This window comes from Pseudorca crassidens, chromosome 13 (genome assembly GCF_039906515.1).
Source record: "Pseudorca crassidens isolate mPseCra1 chromosome 13, mPseCra1.hap1, whole genome shotgun sequence".
NCBI lineage: Eukaryota > Metazoa > Chordata > Mammalia > Artiodactyla > Delphinidae > Pseudorca > Pseudorca crassidens.
In genome coordinates, this window is record NC_090308.1 from 54,679,241 (window position 1) to 54,700,530 (window position 21,290).

The following is a 21,290-nucleotide window of genomic DNA, read 5'->3' on the forward strand; positions in this document are numbered from 1 at the left end:
AAACATCTTCTGAAGTTCTACTAAGTAACCCAAGGCTGAAGTCTCAGGCACAGTGGGCTATGTTTGTATTTCAAGGACATGATAAGAATTAACTTCAAGCCTTCTCTTAGGCATATATTTGTTCTCTCAGGGTCAGAATTCTGAAAACAGTATTTTATCAAGCTAGCTTTTCTAACTGCATATGTAAAAAGATCCAGTTTTGGAGTTTCAAAAGCGTTTCATCTTAACCAATTTTCTCTGGAGTCTGAAGAATACTTTTGTTATACCTTGTTAAAAAAAATATCTTTTTTTTCGAGTCATAATTTCATCGCTAAAATTTTTCTAATGAACTGAACCTGAATTTCCCATTTTACAAAATACAACAAAAATAGCAGTCACACAAATGGAATATACATTCACACACCAGAAGACAGAACTGTCACAAATTTGCCAAGAGGATGACTCAATGGAGTCCCAAACACTTCCCTAACACAGTCACTGACGTCAGACACACGTCATGACCAATTGGCAAAAATGCCCAATAGTACTTCACGTTCACAAACAGTCCTCAACGTCAGAGGCACATCAGAACCAACTGGCAAAAATGCTCAATAGCGCTTCATGCTCACATACGGTCCTTAATATGAGACACACGTCAGAAGCAATTGGCAAAAATGTCCAATAGCACTTTGTGTTCACAAACGGTCCTCAACATCAGACCCACGTCAGAACCAATTGGCAAAATGCCCAAATAGCACTTCATGCTCAAAAGAGAAGTTTGCCCTTGTGCCCACCTGCGGACTTTCTCAGTCTTGTAGCTCGTTAGTTCATCCAGATGCATGTTTCCGTTCCACCAAGGAAAAGCGTAAGTTGGCGGCTAGTAGTAGGAGCAGGGGAGAAACAGGGAGGATCCCCGAAACAAATGGTTTCGGCAGCTGCTAGGAACGTCTCCCAAAATCCCCCTCTTGAGGACAGCTAACCACAAGCACCTGGCTCATCGCAACCACGCCAGGCCATAGCCACGGCCCGCGGCTCTACTCTGGAAAACCCCAGGAGAGCTAGATGTCGCGAGAACGCAGCAGCCTCGCGAGAACGCAGCACCCTCACGTTGGACGTCAAAAAAACCATTACCGAAAGTGGGAATCCGACTGCTCGCTGCTCAGAAGCCAGTAAAGAGGCAAGGTTGGTGGAAAGTTTGCTTTATTTTGGAGGCTAGCAACCTGGGGGTGGGGGGAGGGTGGACTTCTGTTCAAAAGCTGACTCCTCCCGCTGACAATCACTGGGCAAGAGATTTTATAGACCTTTCATAAAAGGAGGGAGGGGGCTACATGCAGAAACAGCATAGTCAGCTCTGACATTTTGAAATTAGTCATGCAGTAGTCTTATCAGCGTCATGTTGATTGTTTTCAGTACAGTTAGTCTTTAGTTCCAGGGTCGGTTTGTTCCCATTTCTTTGAAGCCAGAATTGTGGCAGCTTACGTCATGGCTCCAGTTTGGTCATCATGTAGTTAACTTTTTTCACCTGGTGGGGGTTTCAGTCTCTGTAAGACAGCTCACAGGCTATGGCTCAGAATGTTATCTATAGCCCTTGAAGAGGCAATAAAGTCCTTGACCTGGCTTAATGACTAAACTATTATTATTTGGTCTCTTTTGATTGTTTTTCTTTGTTTCTGCATTGTCTTGCTTCTATGATTAAACTTGTTTGGCTAAAGTTTCCCCCCAGACAGAAGGCAGGCTGAGGACTCGGGGCGGGGGGCGGGGGGGGGGGGGAAGGACCGTAGGGTCCTGCTCCATCTCAATATCACAGCCTCCATCAACTGTGATGAAAAATAGTTGCCATGGATTATTTTTGATAAGTACTCTGAAAATTTGGTTTTTCCAATGGAGTTGAATTCCACTGGAAATCAATACAATGAAAACATCTTGGAAATGGGCTTTCCCAAAAAGCTGTGAAACGGATCTCAGTAGCGATAATGCTCTGGGGTTTCATGATTTGAAGGATTAAATCCCAGATGGCATCCTCCAAGGCATGCAAGCCTCCTAGTTTTCAAGACTACCACAGAGATATAGATATGGGGATGGGAGTAGGTCTGGTTGTAATGCCACAAATCCTGCTGCTCCAAGTTCAGCATTTTTCTAAAGTAAAATCTTCAGATTACTGAAAGCCTTTGGTTAACTCTGTAGCCTTGAAAATATTGATTTTGACCATTTTTCCAGTGTTTTTGTTATTTTCCTAAAGGAGTAGATTTATGGTGATCCTTACTCTGCTACTCTGGAAGTCCTGCCCAGACTGCTTCATGCTATGAATAGTTTTCTAGAAGTAATATCATTTGGTATCTTTATGTAGTAACATATCTTTATGTAGTTTGCTTAATTTATTTTCAAAAAGTCTATAACAATATTCCCACCAGAAGAGTATGGAAGTAACCGGCTTGCACCACACAGACAGATTGGAGTAATACTTTATAATGTTTGCCAATATGACAGACCATAAATGAAACTACTTATTTTTTGTTTTTGCATTTCTTTTTAACTCATAATGTAACACACACACACACACACACACACACACACACACACACACACCTTGCTTAGATAATGTAGACATTTAGGTTGTTCATGTCTATAATGAGTTTCTAAGACCATTTCCAGAGAGCAGAAGGACTTGACCAATCAGAAAGGGTGCTCTGCCTCCAAGAATGATGTGAAACCCAGAAGTACCCATCCCTGCAAGATGATCTTTGTGAATCACAGAAAATCAGCCTGACCAAATAATTCAGTCCCATCTAATTTATTTTTGCCTTTATGTGTATCCACACTTAAGGATTTTTTGGTAGTGTCTTGCATGTTTCTATCCTGTTTTCTCTTATTTTAAGCTTTTTATTGATTGTCGTGGTTTTTATTAAACAGTTTTTAACAAGATCCAATAGATGAATTTATAACAAGGGTATGAAGGGGAACTTGGATAGAGGTAGGCTGTTGGAGAGGGAAAAAATGATGAAAGCTGCAATAAAAACATTAATAAATGGTTTTCCAAATGAAGTTTCTGTTAATTTTAGGACACCTAAAATTTTCTGGGAAACATATATTTAATTTTTTCATACAGATAAGACATAAATGGACATATAACATTTTCAGTTATATTTCTGGACCTTTTATCAACTTCCTGTGTGATTCTGAGACAGCCTGTATTAGCTCCTCTATATCAGTGGTTTCAGTTGCAAAATTAGAAGTGAATAGCTTGACTCATCATTTATTATATGAATAAATAAAGGTGATTGGACACTTTGGAAATATTGGTTATATAAAAACTAGAGTTTCTGCTCCATAGGTGAAAAGTAGGCCTTTATAACCATTAACCAACATGAAATTTTGATAGGGGAGCAATATATATGTTTACAACTTGTGTTTAGTTGTAACCCTTTTTATATGACATCATTTTGAGTTCACTTTTTAAAAATCTTAAGCTTTTACCTCCCAAAGTTTTTTTTTAACATCTTTATTGGAGCATAATTGCTTTACAATGGTGTGTTAGTTTCTGCTGTATAACAAAGTGAATCAGCTGTATGCATACGTATATCCCCATATCCCCTCCCTCTTGCATCTCCCTCCCACCCTCCTTATCCCACCCCTCTAGGTGGTCGCAAAGCACCGAGCTGATCTCCCTGTGCCATGCAGCTGCTTCCCACTAGCTATCTATTTTACATTTGGTAGTATATATATGTCACCGCTATTATCTCACTTCATCCCAGCTTACCCTTCCCCGTCCCTGTGTCCTCAAGTCCATTCTGTATGTCTATGTCTTTATTCCTGTCCTGCCCCTCAGTTCATCAGAACCTTTTTTTTTTTTTAAGATACCATATATATGTGTTAGCATAAGGTATTTGTTTTTCTCTTTCTGTCTTACTTCACTTTTTATGACAGATTCTAGGTCCATCCACCTCACTACGAATACTCAATTTTGTTTCTTTTATGGCTGAGTAATATTCCATTGTATATACGTGCCACATATTCTTTATCCATTAATCTGTCAATGGACACTTAGGTTGCTTCCACGTCCTGGCTATTGTAAATAGTGCTGCAATGAATATTGGGGTGCTTGTGTCTTTTTGAATTACGGTTTTCTCTGGGTATATGCCCAGTAGTGGGATTGCTGGGTCATATGGTGGTTCTATTTTTAGTTTTTTAAGGAACTTCCATACTGTTCTCCATAGTGGCTGTATCGGTTTACATTCCCACCAACAGTGCAAGAGGGTTCCCTTTTCTCCACACCCTCTCCAGCATTTATTGTTTGTAGACTTTTTGATGATGGCCATTTTGACTAGTGTGAGGTGATACCTCATTGTAGTTTTGATTTGCATTTCTCTAGTGATTAGTGATGTTGAGCATCTTTTCATGTGTTTGTTGGCAATCAGTATATCTTCTTTGGAGAAATGTCTATTTAGGTCTTCTGCCCATTTTTGGATTGGGTTGTTTGTTTTTTTGATTTTGAGCTGCATGAGCTGCTTGTATATTTTGTAGATTAATGCTTTGTCAGTTGCTTCGTTTGCAAATATTTTCTCCCACTCTGAGGGTTGTCTTTTCTTTTTTTATGGTTTCCTTTGCTGTGCTAAAGCTGTTAAGCTTCATTAGGTCCCATTTGTTTATTTTTGTTTTTATTTCCATTTCTCTAGGAGGTGGGTCAAAAACGATCTTGCTGTGATCTGTGTCATAGTGTGTTCTTCCTATGTTTTCCTCTAAGAGTTTTATAGTGTCTGGCCTTACATTTAGGTCTTTAATCCATTTTGAGTTAATTTTTGTGTATGGTGTTAGGGAATGTTCTAATTTCATTCTTTTACATGTAGCTGTCCAGTTTTCCCAGTACCACTTATTGAAGAGGCTCTCTTTTATTCATTGTGTACTCTTGCCTCCTTTATCAAAAATAAGGTGACCATATGTGCGTGGGTTTATCTCTGGGCTTTCTATCCTGTTCTATTTATTTATATTTCTGTTTTTGTGCCAGTACCATACAGTCTTGATTACTGTAGCTTCGTATATGGTGTGAAGTCTGGGAGCCTGATTCCTCTAGCTCTGTTTTTCTTTCTCAAGATTGTTTTGGCCATTCAGGGCCTTTTGTGTTTCCATACAAATTGTGCAATTTTTTGTTCTAGTCCTGTGGAAAATGCCTTTGGTAGTTTGAGTGGGATTGCACTGAATCTGTAGATTGCTTTGGGTAGTCATTTTCACAATGTTGATTTTCCAATCCAAGAGCATGGTATCTCTCCATCTGTTTGTATCATGGTCTTTTGTCTCTTTAGGTAGGTTTATTCCTAGGTATTTTATTCTTTTTGTTGCAATGGTAAATGGGAACGTTACCTTAATTTCTCTTTCAGATTTTCATCATTAGTGTATAGAAATACAAGAGATTTCTGTGCATTAATTTTGTATCCTGTTACTCTACCAAATTCATTGATTAGCTCTATTAGTTTTCTGTTAGGATCTTTAGGATTCTCTGTGTATAGTATCATGTAATCTGCAAACAGTAACAGCTTTACTTCTTTCCTGATTTGTATTTCTTTGATTTCTTTTGTTTCTCTGATAGCTGTGGCTAAAACTTCCAAAACTATGTTGAATAATAGTGGTGAGAGTGGGCAACATTGTCTTGTTCCTGATCTTAGTGGAAATGGTTTCAGTTTTTCACCATTGAGAATGATGTTGGCTGGGGGTTTGTCATATATGGCCTTTATTATGGTGAGGTAAATTCCCTCTGTGCCTATTTTCTGGAGAGCTTTTATGATAAATGGGTGTTGAATTTTGTCAAAAGCTTTTTCTGCGTCTATTGAGATGATCATATGGTTTTTCTCCTTCAGTTTCTTAATATGGTGTATCACATTGATTGATTTGCATATATTGAAGAATCCTTGCATTCCTGGAATAAACCCCACTTGATCATGGTGTATGATCCTTTTAATGTGCTGTTGGATTCTGTTTGCTAGTATTTTGTTGAGGATTTTTGCATCTATGTTCATCAGAGATATTGGCCTGTAGTTTTCATTTTTTGTGACATCTTTGTCTGGTTTTGGTATCAGAGTGACGGTGACCTCGTAAAATGAGTTAGGGAGTGTTCCTCCTTCTGCTATATTGGAAGAGTTTGAGAAGGATAGGTATTATCTCTTCTCTAAATGTTTGATAGAATTCGCCTGTGAAGCCACGTGGTCCTGGGCTTTTGTTTGTTGGAAGATTTTTAATTATAGTTTCAATTTCAGTGCTTCTGATTCATCTGTATATATTTTTTATTTCTTCCTGGTTCAGTCTTGGAAGTTGTGCTTTTGTAAGAATTTCTCCATTTCTTCCAGGTTGTCCATTTTATTGGCATATAGTTACTTGTAGTAATCTCTCAGGATCCTTCGTATTTCTGCAGTATCAGTTGCTACTTCTTTTTCATTTCTAATTCTGTTGATTTGAGTCTTCTCCCTTTTTTTTCTTTTTCTTTTTTTGGCGGTATGCAGGCCTCTCACTGTCGTGGCCTCTCCCGTTGTGGAGCACAGGCTCCGGATGTGCAGACTCAGTGGCCATGGCTCACGGGCCTAGTCGCTCCGCGGCATATGGGATCTTCCCAGACCGGGGCACGAACCCATGTCCCCTGCATCGGCAGGTGGACTCTCAACCACTGCACCACCAGGGAAGCCCACTCCCTTTTTTTTCTTGATGAGTCTGGCTAATGGTTTATCAATTTTGTTTATCTTCTCAAAGAACCAGCTTTTATTTTTATTGATGTTTGCCATTATGTCCTTCATTTCTTTTTCACTTGTTTCTGATCTGATCTTTATGATTTCTTTCCTTCTGCTAACTTTGGGGGTTTTTTTGTTCTTCTTTCTCTAATTGCTTTAGGTGTAAGGTTAGATTGTTTATTTGAAATTTTTCTTGTTTCTTGAGGTAAGATTGTATTGCTCTAAATTTCCCTCTTAGAACTGCTTTTGCTGCATGCCATAGGTTTTGGGTTGTCGTTGTTTCATTGTTATTTTTTTCTAGGTATTCTTTGATTTCCTCTGATTTCTTCAGTGATCTCTTGATTATTTAGTAGTGTATTGTTTAGCCGCCACTTGTTTCCGTTTTTTACATTTTGTTTCCTGTAATTGATATCTAGTCTCATACCGTTGTGGTCGGAAAAGATACTTCATACAATTTCAATCTTTTAAAATTTACTGGGGCTTGATTTGTGACCCAAGATATGATCTATCCTGGAGCATGTTCCATGAGCACTTGAGAAGAAAGTGTATTCTGTTGCTTTTGGATGGAATGTCCTATAAATATCAGTTAAGTCCATCTTGTTTAATTTGTCATTTAAAGCTTGTGTTTCCTTATTTATTTTCGTTTTGGATGATCTGTCCATTGGTGGAAGTGGGGTGTTAAAGTCCCCTACTGTTATTGTGTTACTGTTGATTTCCCCTTTTATGGGTGTTAGCACTTGCCTTATGTATTGATATGTTCCTATGTTGGGTGCATAAATATTTACAATTGTTATATCTTCTTCTTGGATTGATCCCTTGATCATTATGTAGTGTTCTTCTTTGTCTCTTGCAGTAGTCTTTATATAAAAGTTTATTTTGTCTGATAATGAGAATTGCTTCTCCAGCTTTCTTTTGATTTCCATTTACATGGAATATCTTTTTCCATCCCCTCATTTTCAGTCTGTATGTGTCCCTGGGTCTGAAGTGAGTCTCTTGTAGACAGCATATGCATAGTTCTTGTTCTTGTATCCATTCAGCCAGTCTATGTCTTTTGGTTGGAGCATTTAATCCGTTTACATTTAAGGTAATTATCAGCATGTATATTCATATTACCATTTTCTTAATTGTTTTGGGTTTGTTTTTGTAGGTCTTTTCCTTCTCTTGTGTTCCTGCCTAGAGAAGTTCCTTTAGCATTTGTTGTAAAGCTAGTTTAGTGGTGCTGAATTCTCTTAACTTTTGCCTGTCTGTAAAGGTTTTAATTTCTCCATGGAATCTGAATGAGATCCTTGTTGGGTAGAATAATCTTGGTTGTAGATTTATCCCTTTCATCACTTTAAATATGTCCTGCCACTCCCTTCTGGCTTTCAGAGTTTCTGCTGAAAGATCAGCTCTTAATCTTATGGGGATTCCCTTGTGTGTTATTTTTCCCTTGCTGCTTTTAATATGTTTTCTTTGTATTTAATTTTTCATAGTTGCATTAATATGTGTCTTGGCGTGTTTCTCTTTGGGTTTATCCTGTATGGTACTCTCTGTGCTTCCTGGACTTGATTATTTCCTTTCCGACGTTAGGGAAGTTTTTGACTATAATGTCTTCAAATATTTTCACAGTCCCTTTCTTTTTCTCTTCTTCTTCTGGGACCCTTGTAAGTCGAATATTGGTGCATTTAATGTTGTCCCAGAGGTCTCTGAGACTGTCCTCAATTCTTTTCATTCTTTTTTCTTTATTCTGCTCCCTGGCAGTTATTTCCACAGTTTTATCTTCCAGGTCACTTATTCGTTCTTTTGCCTCAGTTATTGTTATTGATTTCTTCTAGAATATTTTTAATTTCAGTGATTGTGTTATTCATCACTGTTTCTTTGTTCTTTAATCTTCTAGATCCTTGTTAAATGTTTCTTGTATTTTCTCCATTCTGTTTCCAAGATTTTGGATCATCTTCACTATCATTACTCTGAATTCTTTTGCAGGTAGTTTGCCAATTTCATCTTCATTTATTTCGTCTTGTAGATGTTTACCTACCTTGCTCCTTTGTCTGTAACATATTTTTTTGTCTTTTTTTTTTTTTTTTTTTTTGATGGTTGGTGCTGTATTCCTGTCTTACTGATTGTTTGGCTGAGATGTCCAGCACTGGAGTTTTCAGGCAGTTAGATAGAGCTGGGTCTTAGTGCTGAGATGAGGACCTCCATGAGGCCTTACTCTGATTGATATTCCCTGGAGTCTGACGTTCTCTGTTAGTCCTGCAGTTTGGACTCGGAGCTCCCACCACAGGAGCTGGGTCTGACCTCCGGCCTGGGAACCAAGATCTTGCAAGCTTTGTGGTGTAGTAAAAAAAAAAAAAAAGGAAAAAACAAAGAAAAAGAGCAGTACCATATCAAGGAATAAAAAATGAAATAAAAATAGAGAGATAAAAAATATATTAGGAAAATAAAACTAGAATTGGAACAACTGCAATAAGGTAAAATAAAACCACAGCCAAGAACAAAAAAGGGGGGTGGGCAACAAGTCAAAAGGAGAGATCACTAACAAAGTGTAAAGAATAACATAAAATTAGAAAAATAAAATATTTATTAGGAAAAGTAAAAATATAAAAGAATCAACAACAATGAATCAACATGTAAAACAGAACCCCAATCTAAAAGAAGAAAAAAGAAAAGAAAAAAAAAAAACAAGCCTTGGCTATGGGGGCGGAGTTTAGGCGGGGGGTGGAACTTAGGCAGGTGCGAGCTTTAGGGTGGGTTGAGACCTAGAGAGGTGGGGTGGTGACGTTTGAACATGGGGCAGGTCCTCTGCTTAGGATCTCTGCCACACATGGAAAGAGGGTCTCTGGAGAGTGGAGTTCTGGAGTTTGTAGGTAGGGCCCTCAGTGAGGGTGTGTGGGTAGGGTTTAGGCCCAGCGTGTTGGAGGAGGTCTCTGAATGTAGAGAGAGTGCCCTGGGTGGGGTTTAGGGGTGGGCCTTGGGCTCTGCACGGCAGGAGGGAGGCTAGGAGGGCAGAGGATTAGGCCCAGGAGCCCCACAGGCTTCCCAGTGCCTAAGTGGACAGGGAAATCACTGGCCCCATTCCATTCCGTTCCCTCACGCCCCTCCCCTACCATCTCCCCCACAGTCTCGCCTGTCGCCGTGGGTGGGTCCCATTGGGTTTCGGAACTCCTTCCTTACCCCAGCCATCCCTCAGGGGTGCTGGTCCTGGAGGTCCGGTCTTTACTTTCGCTCCCCCTTTCCTCCCTCCCACTCCCTCAGGACCCGGGTGGCTGGAGGATGCCTAGGTGGGCAGAGGATCAGGCCCAGGATCTCAGCAGGTTCCTGGGAGCCCAGGTGGGCAAGGGAAGCCTGGCCAATCTCCCTTTTGATCCTCTGCCTTCCCAGTGGTTCCCCAGTTTCCCCCTCCAGGCTTGGGATCCCTTCCCCTCCCCAAGAGACTCCTCAGGGGCGCGGCGCCAGTCCCGTCCTGCCTCCACTTCTCCTCCCCCTTCACTTCCCCCACCCCCACATCCTACTGGGTCACTGGGGGCTCCTTCCATCCCCTTAAGTGTCCATGGTCCCCCACCGGTGCCTGGTAGGTGCCCTAGTTGTGATTAGATGCGAATTTTGTGTCCTCCTAGTATGCCATCTTGACTCCAGCCCCTCCCCAAGTTTTTTGAAGCATAATTTCCTGAGTCCATTTTTTTGCTTCTTTTGAAGAGATTTGGGGGCAATGTATAAAGTAACTTGCTTTTGTCAACATGCTGTAATTAGTCACTTATTTTTAGAGCTGAATGTTAATGAGTCACTTCATATTCTTAATTAAAAATGTTTCAGTATGGCATTGAGCTATAGAGAGAATGGACAAATTAAGCCTATTTTACACAATGGTTCATTTACCCTTTTGTATACATAATATATCTTTTAAATGTTGAAATTAAGAAATAAGGTTAATGCTATAATATAGAAAACTAAACCTACTACTCAAGTACTTATTTTTTTTCAGGACCAACATCACTTTAAGATAAAACTTTTACTTTCGATGGTATTTTTTTTCTTTTTTTTTCTGCGGTACGGGGGCCTCTCACTGTTGCGGCCTCTCCCGTTGCGGAGCACAGGCTCCAGATGCGCAAGCTCAGTGGTCATGGCCCACGGGCCCAGCTGCTCCATGGCATGTGGGATCCTCCCAGACCAGGGCATGAACCCCTGTCCCCCGCATCGGCAGGCGGACTCTCAACCACTGTGCCACCAGGGAAGCCCCTCGATGGTATTTTTAAAAATTGTAGTTAAATAGATCTCAATTATCATTCTCTTTTCATCTCTCATCTACTCTTTTTTTGTTTGTTTGTTTGTTTTGGTGGAACGCAGGCCTCTCACTGCTGCGGCCTCTCCCGTCGCGGAGCACAGGCTCCGGACGCGCAGGCCCAGCGGCCATGGCTCACGGGCCCAGCTGCTCTACGGCATGTGGGATCCTCCTGGACCGGGGCACGAACCTGTGTTCCCCGCATCGGCAGGTGGACTCTCAACCACTGCGCCACCAGGGAAGCCCCTCATCTACTCTTTTATTCACCTAGCTACTTAATATTTCTCACTCATCCTACTTAATCTTATGTCACTAAGCAACTTATTTATTACCATTTATTATTTATTTACTGTGCAGTCTAAAATTTAGTATTTTATATCCATTCTAATTCATTTACCAATACACTTTAGTTTTCTACTTATTTTTTTCTTTTCATTTTAAATAAATTATTACTCTTTAAAATTCTATGCAAAAAAATAACAATTTCAGTGATCTTATTTTGGAAAATTTTTAGAAGATGAGCAGTGGTTGGGATCTAATTTACAGGAAAGACCTAGGAAGAAGCTGTGGTATTACTTCTCAAGCTTTAGGATAAATTTTTGTTGTTTCTGAAATTTTTCTCAGAATGTCAGAAAAGCACATTTATTTTATTATTGATGTCTTAGTTATTATTTTCCTGAAAGCTGAGTTATAATTGGAAGCCCAGTATTTTCAATTATATTTCTGCATGCACCTATTAAAAATATCTGTAATTATCGTGTGTCTAAGATAAAAGACACAACACACTGGCAAATGCATTGGTCTTGGTGGTGTGTGTGTTGGTCAGGGGAGCGTAGCTGCCAAGGATTACTCAATGTATAGGGGTATGATATTGTTGAGTTTTTTTAATGTTTCTTTTTTAAAATTAATTTTGGGATAATTTTAGATTTACAGAAAAGTTGCAAAGATGGTACAGAGTTTATGTATGCCCTTCACCCAGTTTCTCCTAATGTTAACATCTTACATAACCATGGTACCTGTTTCAAAACTAATAAATTAATATTGGTATGCTGCCATTAACTACTGTACAAACTTTATTTAGATTTCAACAGCTTTTCCGCTAATGTCTGCCTCTTGGTCTGTTTAGACTGCTATAAAGAATACCATAGACAGAGTGGTTTTTAAGAAACAGAAATTTATTTGTCATAGTTCTGGAGGATAGAGAGTCTAAGATCAAGGCTATGGCAGATTTGGAGTCTAGTGAGGCCTGCTTCCTGGTTAATAAATAGTCATTTTCTCATTATAACCTCATATGGTAGAAGGGAGGAGACCTCTCTGGGATTGTTTATTCTCTTGCCTTTTGATTTGATGACTATCTTTAATGCTATGTTTGGATTTCTTTTTCTTTTATGTGTGTGTATCTACTATAGATTTTTGGTTTGTAGTTATCATGAGGTGTACATATGACAACATATATATATATATATTTGTGTATATATATATATATGATTATTTCAAGTTGATGATCTCTTAAGTTTGGAGTTTGAACATGCTCTAACAACCATGCATTTTTACTCCCACTCCCCACATTTAATGTTTTTGACATCATATTTTATATCATTTTGTTTTGTGTATCCCTTAAATATTTATTGTGGATGTAGATGATTTTACTATTTTTATACTTTAAAATTCTACTAACTTTGTAAGTGGTTAATCAACTACCTTTACTGTATGTTTGCCTTTACCAATGAGATTTTTCCTTTCATAATTTGTGTAGTTCTGGTTGTAGTCTTTCCTTTTCTACTTAGAAAAGCCCCTTTAACATATCCTGTAAACCAGTTTACTGGTGCTGAACTCTTTTAGCTTTGGCTTGTGTGTAAACTCTATCTTACCTTCAAATCTGAATTATAGCCTTGCCAGGTAGTGTATTCTTGGTTATAAGTTTTTTCCTTTCATTACTTTGAATATATCACACCACTCCCTTTTACTGAGTATTTTCTACTGAAAAGTCAGCTGATCATCTTTAGAGAGTTCCTTTGTATGTAACTAGTTGCTTTTCTCTTGCTGCTTTTAAGAATCTCTCTTTATCTTTAATATTTGCCACTTTAATTATAATGTGTCCTGGTGTGGACTTCTTTGGGCTCATTCCTCTTTGGAACTCCCTGTGCATCCTTGATCTGAATGTCTGTTTCCTTTTCCAAGTTAAGAGGTTTCCAGCTATTAATTCTTCAAATAACTTCTCTGCCTCTTTCTTTCTTTTCTCCTTCTGGGACCCCTATAATTCAAATGTCAGTACACTTGACATTGTTCCAGAGGTCTCTTAAACTATCCTCATTTTTTAAAATTAGTTTTTTTTTTCTGTTCAGCTTGGGTGATTTCTACTACTCTGTCTTCCAGTTCACTGATCCATTCCTCTGTATCATCTAATCTACTACTGATTTCCTCTAGTGTATTTTTGTTGTTGTTGTTGCTTTTGCAGTACGCGGGCCTCTCACTGTTGTGGCCTCTCCCATTGCGGAGCCTGTGCTCCGGATGCGCAGGCTCAGCAGCCATGGCTCACAGGCCCAGCCGCTCCGCGGCATGTGGGATCTTCCCGGACCCAGGCACGAACCCGCGTCCCTTGCATCGGCAGGTGGACTCTCAACCACTGTGCCACCAGGGAAGCCCTCTAGTGTATTTTTTATTTCAGTTATTGTGTTCTTCAGATCTGTTTGGTTTTTCTACTCTTTTCTAACTCTTTGTTAAACTTCTCACTGTGTTCATCCATTCCTGTACTAGGTGCATTGAGTATCATTATGATCATTACCTTGAACTCTTTATCAAATAGACTGCTTATCTCCACCTCACTTATTTCTTCCTCTGGGGCTGTATCTTGTTCCTCCTTTGGAATTTATTCTTCTGTCTCCTCATTTTGCTCAATTCTGTGTTTACATCTATGTATTACACAGTTTAGTTCCCGATCTTGGAAAAGTGGCCTTAAGTAGGAGACATCCAGCAGCACACTCTCTTCTGGTCACCAGAGCTATATGATGTAAGCATGCCCCCTATGTGAACTGCATGGGTCCTTCTTTTGTGGTGGGGTTGACTAATAAGCAGGGCAGGCCCCCAAACTGGTTGGCTGCCAAGTCTTGATTTGTATGGTGGCACCAGCCCACTAGTGGGTGTGGCCAGGTCTCTGCATGGCTGGCTGCTTAGCCCTGTGTTCCCAGGGTTAGTGCCAGCCCACAGGTGGGCAAGTAGCCCTCCAGAGCTGATAAGCTAGAGGGAGAACTCAAAATGGTTCTTACCAGCACTAGTGATCTCATAGAATGAGTGCCTAACACAAGCTGCTGCCAATATCTATGTCCCCAGGAGGAGTCCCAGTTGCCTCCTGGCTCTTTATGAAGCTCTGCAAAATCAGTAATTGGGTCTGACCAGTGCTCCTTTCGATTTACTGCCTCTGCACTGGGATCCAGAGCATGTGAGGTTTTGAAAGCACCCTTTAAAAACAGTCTGTTTCCTACAGCTCTTCAGCTCTCCCACATGCAAGCATCACTGACTTTCAAAGCAAGATGTTGGGGTCTCATTTTACCATGGCAAGATCTGTGGACTGAGGAGCTTTATGTAGGGCTTGGACTCCTTGCTCCTTAGGGAGAACTTCTGCAGTTGTGATTATTCTCTTGTATGTACGTTGCCTACCTGGGTGTGTGGGTCTTGACTATACCTACTCTCTGCCCCTTTTATCCTTTTCATTGTGGTTCCTTCTTCATGTTTTTAGTTGTGGAAAATCTTTTCTGCTAGTCTTCAGGTTGTTGTCATACAGAGTTGCTCTGTAAATATTTGTTCTTTTGGTGTGCCTTTGATTTTTTTCCTTATATCACAGATATTATGAGGTTTTTATTGGGTGGGGGGTTAATCTGTCTGGGTCTATTGTAAAACATTATAAACATGAGTTTGGGGTAAGTATTTGTCATTTTGTATAAATTTGTGTTTGTAATATGAATTTGTTCCTTTTATATATGCCTGCTCCCCCTGACAAAAATATGTTCCAAGTTCAGTTACTTCTACCTTGGAAGCATTTCTCATATCTTTTCTCTCTTCTGTATGACTACTCATTAGTTTTTAGTTCCATCTCTCATCATTTCTAACCTGCCTCATTATTTTAGAAGCCCCTTGAAGATGGATTGTTTATTGCTCTGTGAGTATGTTTCACTCCTGCCTTCAAAGAAAGTATCCCAGACACAGATAAGACTCGCAGCTGCTCTGTCCACCTCCCAGTCTCCTCAACAGCTTGAAATGAAAAGTGTCACTAAAATCTTTTAACAAGAATATCTCATAACAGTTGAAAAAGTCACCATGGCAGGATCCAACAGAATAGTCCCAGACTGTATGAATCTCAAAAATACTAATTCAGGAAGTGAATTTCACAACCTGCTCCACTTGCATGCTTTGTAGTCTGATCAGGTTGAATTTCTGATGTAGCCTCTCAACTGAAAATGTCTTAGCAAGGGTATGGCCTAGCAAGGGTACGGCCTGTGTTTCTGGGATGTCATGAAATTCATGTTGCATTTCCTTTTTACTGAAGGCACTCTCAATATTTTCTATTTTTTATATTGTAGTATAATTGACTTAAATATTATATAATTTTCAGGTGTACAGCATAGTGATTTGATATTTTTATACTTTACAGTTTTATCAGCTTGATAAGTCTAGTTGCTATCATTATATAAAGTTATTACGTATTATTGACTGTGTTCCCTATGCTATACATTACATCCACATGAATTATTTATTTTATCATTGGAAATATGTACCTGTTAATCTACCTCACATATTTCACTTATCCTCCCAAACCCCTCCCCTCTGGCAGCTACCGGTTTGTTCTCTGTGCCTCTGTTTCTGTTTTGTTAAGTGTGTTTGTTTGTCCTGTTTTTTTGATTACACATGCAAGTGAAATCATACAGAATTTGTCTTTCTCAATTTGACTTATTTCACTTAGCATAATACTCTCCAGGTTTATCTATGTTGTTGCAAATGGCAAGATTTCATTATTTTTTACAGCTGAGTAATACTCCTTTAATATATGTATACCACATCTTTACCCATTCATCTATTGATGGACATTGAAGTTGCTACCATATCTTGGGTATTGTAAATAATGTTGCATTGAACATAGGGGGTCATATATATTCTCTAATTAGTATTTTTGTTTTCTTCAAATACATACCAGAAAAGGAATTGCAGGATTGTGTGGAACTTATACTTTTAATTTTTTGAGTAATTTCTGTACTGTTTTCCATAGCAGCTGTACCAAGTTACAGTCTCATCAACAGTGCACGAGGATCCCCTTTTCTCCACATCCTTGCCAACACTTGTTATTTGTTGTCTTTTTGATAACAGCATTTCTGACATGTGTGAGGTGATATCTCGTTGTTTTGATTTGCATTTCCCTAATGATTAGTGATATTGAGCATCTTTTCATGTGTCCGTTGGCCATCTCTGTGTCTTCTTTGGAGAAATGTCTATATAGGTCCTTGCCCAGTATTTAATTGAATTACTTATTTTTTTGATACTGAGTTGTATGACTTCTTTGTACATTTTGGATATTAATCCCTTGTTAGACATATCTATTGCAAATAGTATTGCCCATTTAGTAGGTTGTCTTTTCATTTATGATGATGGTTTTCTTCACTGTGCAAAAGATTTTTAGTCTGATAGTCATATTTGTTTATTTTTGCTTTTGTGGCCTTTGCATAAGGGGGAAGATCCAAAACAGGATTGCTAACACTGATGTCAAAGAGCATACTGCCTATGTTTTCATCTAGGAATTTTATGGTTTCAAGTCTGACATTTATATCCATTTTGATTTTATTTTTACTTATGTTACAAGAAAATGGTCTAGTTTTAATTTTTTACATGTAGCTGTCCAGTTTCCCCAACATTTATTTATTGAAGGAACTGTTTTCCCCTCATTGTATATTCTTGGCTCCTTTGTCATAGTTTAATTAACCACATAAACAAGATTTTTTAATCTGGGCTCTCTATCTATTTAATTGGTCTATGTGTCTGTTTTTGTGCCAGTACCATAATGTTTTGACTACTGTAGCTTTGTAGTATATTTTAAAAATCAGAGCTTTGTTCTTCTTTCTCAAAATTACTGTGGCTATTCAGGGTCTTTGAGGTGCCATACAAATTGTAGGATTATATGTTCTTTTTCTTTAAAAAATGCCATTGGTATTTAGATAGGGATTGCATAGAATCTGTACATTGTTTTGGGTAGTTTGGACACTTCAAAAATATTCTTCCAATTCATGAGCACAGTATATATTTCCACTTATTGTGGTGTCTTCAATTTATTTCATCAATGTCTTTTACAGTTTTCAGAGTACAGATTTTTCTTCCTTGGTTAAATTTATTCCTAGGTATCTTACTCTTTATGATGCAATTTTAAATGGTATTGTTTCCTTAATTTATATTTTTGTTAGTTTGTTCTTTAACAAACTAACAAAAAATATAAATTAGTTTGTAAAGAAATTAGTTTGTAAAGAAATTAGTTTGTAAAGAAATTAGTTTGTAAAGAAATGAAACACATATCTGTATATTGATTTTGTATCCTGCAACTGTACTGAATTCATTTATTAGTTCTAATAGTTTTTTGGTGGAGTCCTTAGGATTCTCTCTCTATAGTATCATATCATCTGCAAATAGTGACAGCTTCACTGCTTCCCTTTCAATTTGGATGCTTTTTTATTTTTTGTCTGATGGCTTTGGCTAAGAATTCCAATACTATATTGAATACACGTTGTAAGAGTGGGCATCCTTGTCTTGTTCTTGATTTTAGAGGAAAAGATCTCAGCTTTTTACCATTTAGTATGATGTTAACCATGGGTTTGTTGTATATGGCCTTTATCATATTGAGATACATTCTTTCTATATCCACTTCGTTAAGAATTTTTATCATAAAGGAAGTGTTGAATTTTGTCAAGTGATTTTTCTGCATCTATTGAGATGATAATGTGGTCTTTATCCTTTGTTTTGTTAATGTGTTGTATCACTGTGATTGATTTGCAGGTACTGAACCCTCCTTACATTCCTCAAATAAATCTTATTTGATCATGGTGAATAGTCATTTTCAATGTATTGTTGAACTTGGTTTGTTAATGTTTTGTTGAGGATTTTTGCATTTACATTCATCAGGGATATTGACTGGTAATTTTCTTGTTTTCTAGTGTATTTGTCTGCTTTTTGTATCAGGATAATGCTGGCCTCGTAGAATAAGTTTGGAAGTGTTCTTTCTGTTTCATTTTTTTGGGAATAGTTTGAGAAGAATAGGTATTAACTCTTTAAAATTTTTGGTAGAATCCCCCTGTGAAGCCATGTGGCCCCGTACTTTTGTTTGTTGGAATTTTTATTACTGATTCAATTTCATTGCTGGTAATCAGTCTGTTCAGATTTTCTGTTTCTTCCTGATTCAGTCTTGAAAGATGATATGTTGCTCTGGATTTATCCATTTCCTTTAGGTTGTCTAATATGTTGGCATATAATTGTTCCTAGTTGTCTCATGATTGAATCTCTGTGGTATCTTTTGTAACTTCTCCCCTATCACTTCTGATTTTACTTTGGAGGGCCCTTTTTCTTTTTTTCTTGATGAGTCTGGTTAATGGTTTATCAATTTTCTTTATCTTTTCAAAGAACTATCTCTCAATTACATTGATTATTTCTATATTTTTTTTGTTTTTTTAGTTTCTGTTTTATTTATTTCTGCTCGATCTTTATTTCCATTTTCCACTAACACTGTGTTTTGTTTGTTCTTCTTTTCATATGTTCTTTAGGTGTAAGGTTTGATTATTAGTTTGATATTTTTCTTTTTTCTTGATGTAGCCCTGTATCAGTATAAACTTCCCTCTTAGAACTGCTTTTTTTGAGCCTCATGGATTTTGGAATGTTTTGTCTCCATTTTCATTTGCCTCAAGCTGTTTTTAAATTTCCTCTTTAATTTTATTGTTCACCCATTGGTGGTTTAGTAGTATGTTGCTTAGCTTTCTCATGTTTGTGGCTTTCCATTTCCTTTCTGTAATTGATTTCTCGCTTTGTACTGTTGTGGTCAAAAGAGATGCTTGATATGACTTCAGTCTTCTGAAATTTATTGAGACATTTAGGAGCCTAACATGTGAGCTATCCTGGAGAATGTTTCATGTGCAATTGAAAAGAATGTATATTCTGCAGTTTTTGGATGAAGTGTTCTATATATATCTATTAGTTCATTTGGGCTAATGTATCATTTAAGGCCAATGTTTTCATTGATTTTCTGTCTGCATGATCTTTCCTTTGATGCAGGGGAGGAATTAAAGTCTCCTCCTATTATTGTATTAATGTCAATTTCTCCCTTTATGTCTGTTAATATTTGCTTTATGTATTTATGCGCTTCTGTGCTGTGTGAATAAATATTTATGAATGTAATATACTCTTCTTGTATTGACCCCTTTATCATTATGTAATGCCATTTTTGTCACTTGTTACAGTCTTTGTTTTCAAGTATATTTTGTCTGATATTAGTATTATTTCCCCAGCTTTCTTTTTGATTCCATTTGCATAAAATATCTTTTTCCATCCTTTCACTTTTAGTCTGTGTCCGTCTTTAGATCTGATGTCTTTTGTAAGCTGCATATACATAGGTCTTATTTTTTATCCATTCATCCACCCTATGTGTTTTGATTACATTACGTATATTCATTCACATGTAAAGTGGTTATTGATTAGTGAGTACTGATTGCCATCTCGTTCATTGTTTTCAGGTTGGTTTTGTTGTTTTCTTTTCCTGTCTTCTTCTTTTAGTCTCTTCCCCTGTAATTTGCTGCTTTTCTTTAGTGTTAGGTTTGGATTTGTTTCTCTGTATTTTTTATCTGTTATAGATTTTTAGTTTGTGGTTACCATGAAATTCATATTCCATATATATAGCAGTTTATTTTAAGCTGTTAGTTGCTTAAGTTTGTATTCTAAAAGCAGTACATTTTCCCACCCCTGATGTTTTATATTTTTGATGCCATATTTTACATCTTTCCACTTTGTATATCCATTAACTACTTATTGCAGTTAGAGTTGATTTTATGACTTTTGTCTTCTAACCTCCATACTAGATTTTTAAGTAGTTTATTCACTGTCTTTCCTATATATTCACCTTTACCAGTGATATTTTTTCTTTCATTTATTTTTAGTTCTGGTCCTTTCTTTTCTGCTTAAGGAAGATTCTTTAACATTTCTTTTAAGACCTTTTTAGTGGTGATGAATAGTGTTTGCTTGTCTGGGACACTCTTTATCTCTTCTTCAATTCTGATTGATAACCTTGCTGGGTAAAGTATTCTTGGTTTAAGTTTTTTTCTTCCAGCACTTTAAATATTTCATGCCACTCCCTTCTGGCCTGGAAAGTTTCTGCTGAAAAAATCAGCTAATAGCCCAATGGTGGTTCACTTATAGGTGACTCATTGTTTTTCTTTTTCTGCCTTTAAAATTCTCTGTTTATCTTTATCTTTTGCCATTTTAATAATGATATGTCTTAATGTGGTGCTCCTTCTGTTCATCCTGTTGACTCTCTGTGCTTCCTCGACCTGGATATCTATTTCTTTCCCCAAGTTAGGAAAATTATCCACCATTATTTATTCAAATAACTGTCTGCCCTTTTCTCTGTCTCTTCTCCATCTGGACCCCTATAATGTGAATGTTAGTATGCTAAGTTGTCCAAGAAGTCTCTTAAACTATTCTCAGTTTTTTAGTTCTTTTTTCTGTTTGCTGTTCTGATTGGGTGATTTCCACTATTCTGTCTTCTAAATAGCCTGTGCATTCTTTTGTATCATCTACTCCACTGTTGATTACTTCTAGTGTTCTTTTCATTTCAATTGTTGTATTCCTCAGCTTTAGTTGATTCTTATATTTTCTAATTCTCTGTTGAAGGAATAATACTGACAAGAACATAAATAAATTTAATAAAAAGAGACACAATAAATAATGTATGCAGTTATTTATAGCAACATTTCTTATAAAAATGACTAGAAACACCTGAATTGTCCTTCAAAAGAAAAATGGATAAACATATTATGATATATTCATACAGTAGAAGGTGATTCAGCTATAAAAAATGAAGAATAAACTGCAGATAGATGCAACATGTTTAAATGTCAAAAACACTATGTTGATAAAAAGAAACCAGTTATAAAAGAGTACATTATATATGATACCATTTATATGACAGTCAAGAATAGTCAAAATTGATCCATGGAGGTAAAAATACAGAAGAATTGTCACCTATGGAAGGTTAAAATAACTTTAAGAGGGCACAATGGAAAGTTTGAACTAACGGAAATATACTATACTTTGATAGAAGTGTT

General features: G+C 37.5%; 1 long non-coding RNA gene across 1 annotated transcript in view; it reads left to right on the top strand.

Moving 5' to 3' along the window:
• Nucleotides 1-1,067: 1,067 nt before the first annotated feature.
• Nucleotides 1,068-21,290, top strand: part of LOC137205016 (uncharacterized) — a 242,152-nt gene continuing 221,929 nt past the window's right edge. Inside the window, exon 1 of the long non-coding RNA XR_010933957.1 lies at nt 1,068-1,161. This is a non-coding gene — a long non-coding RNA (uncharacterized lncRNA). The remainder of the gene's footprint in view (nt 1,162-21,290) is intronic.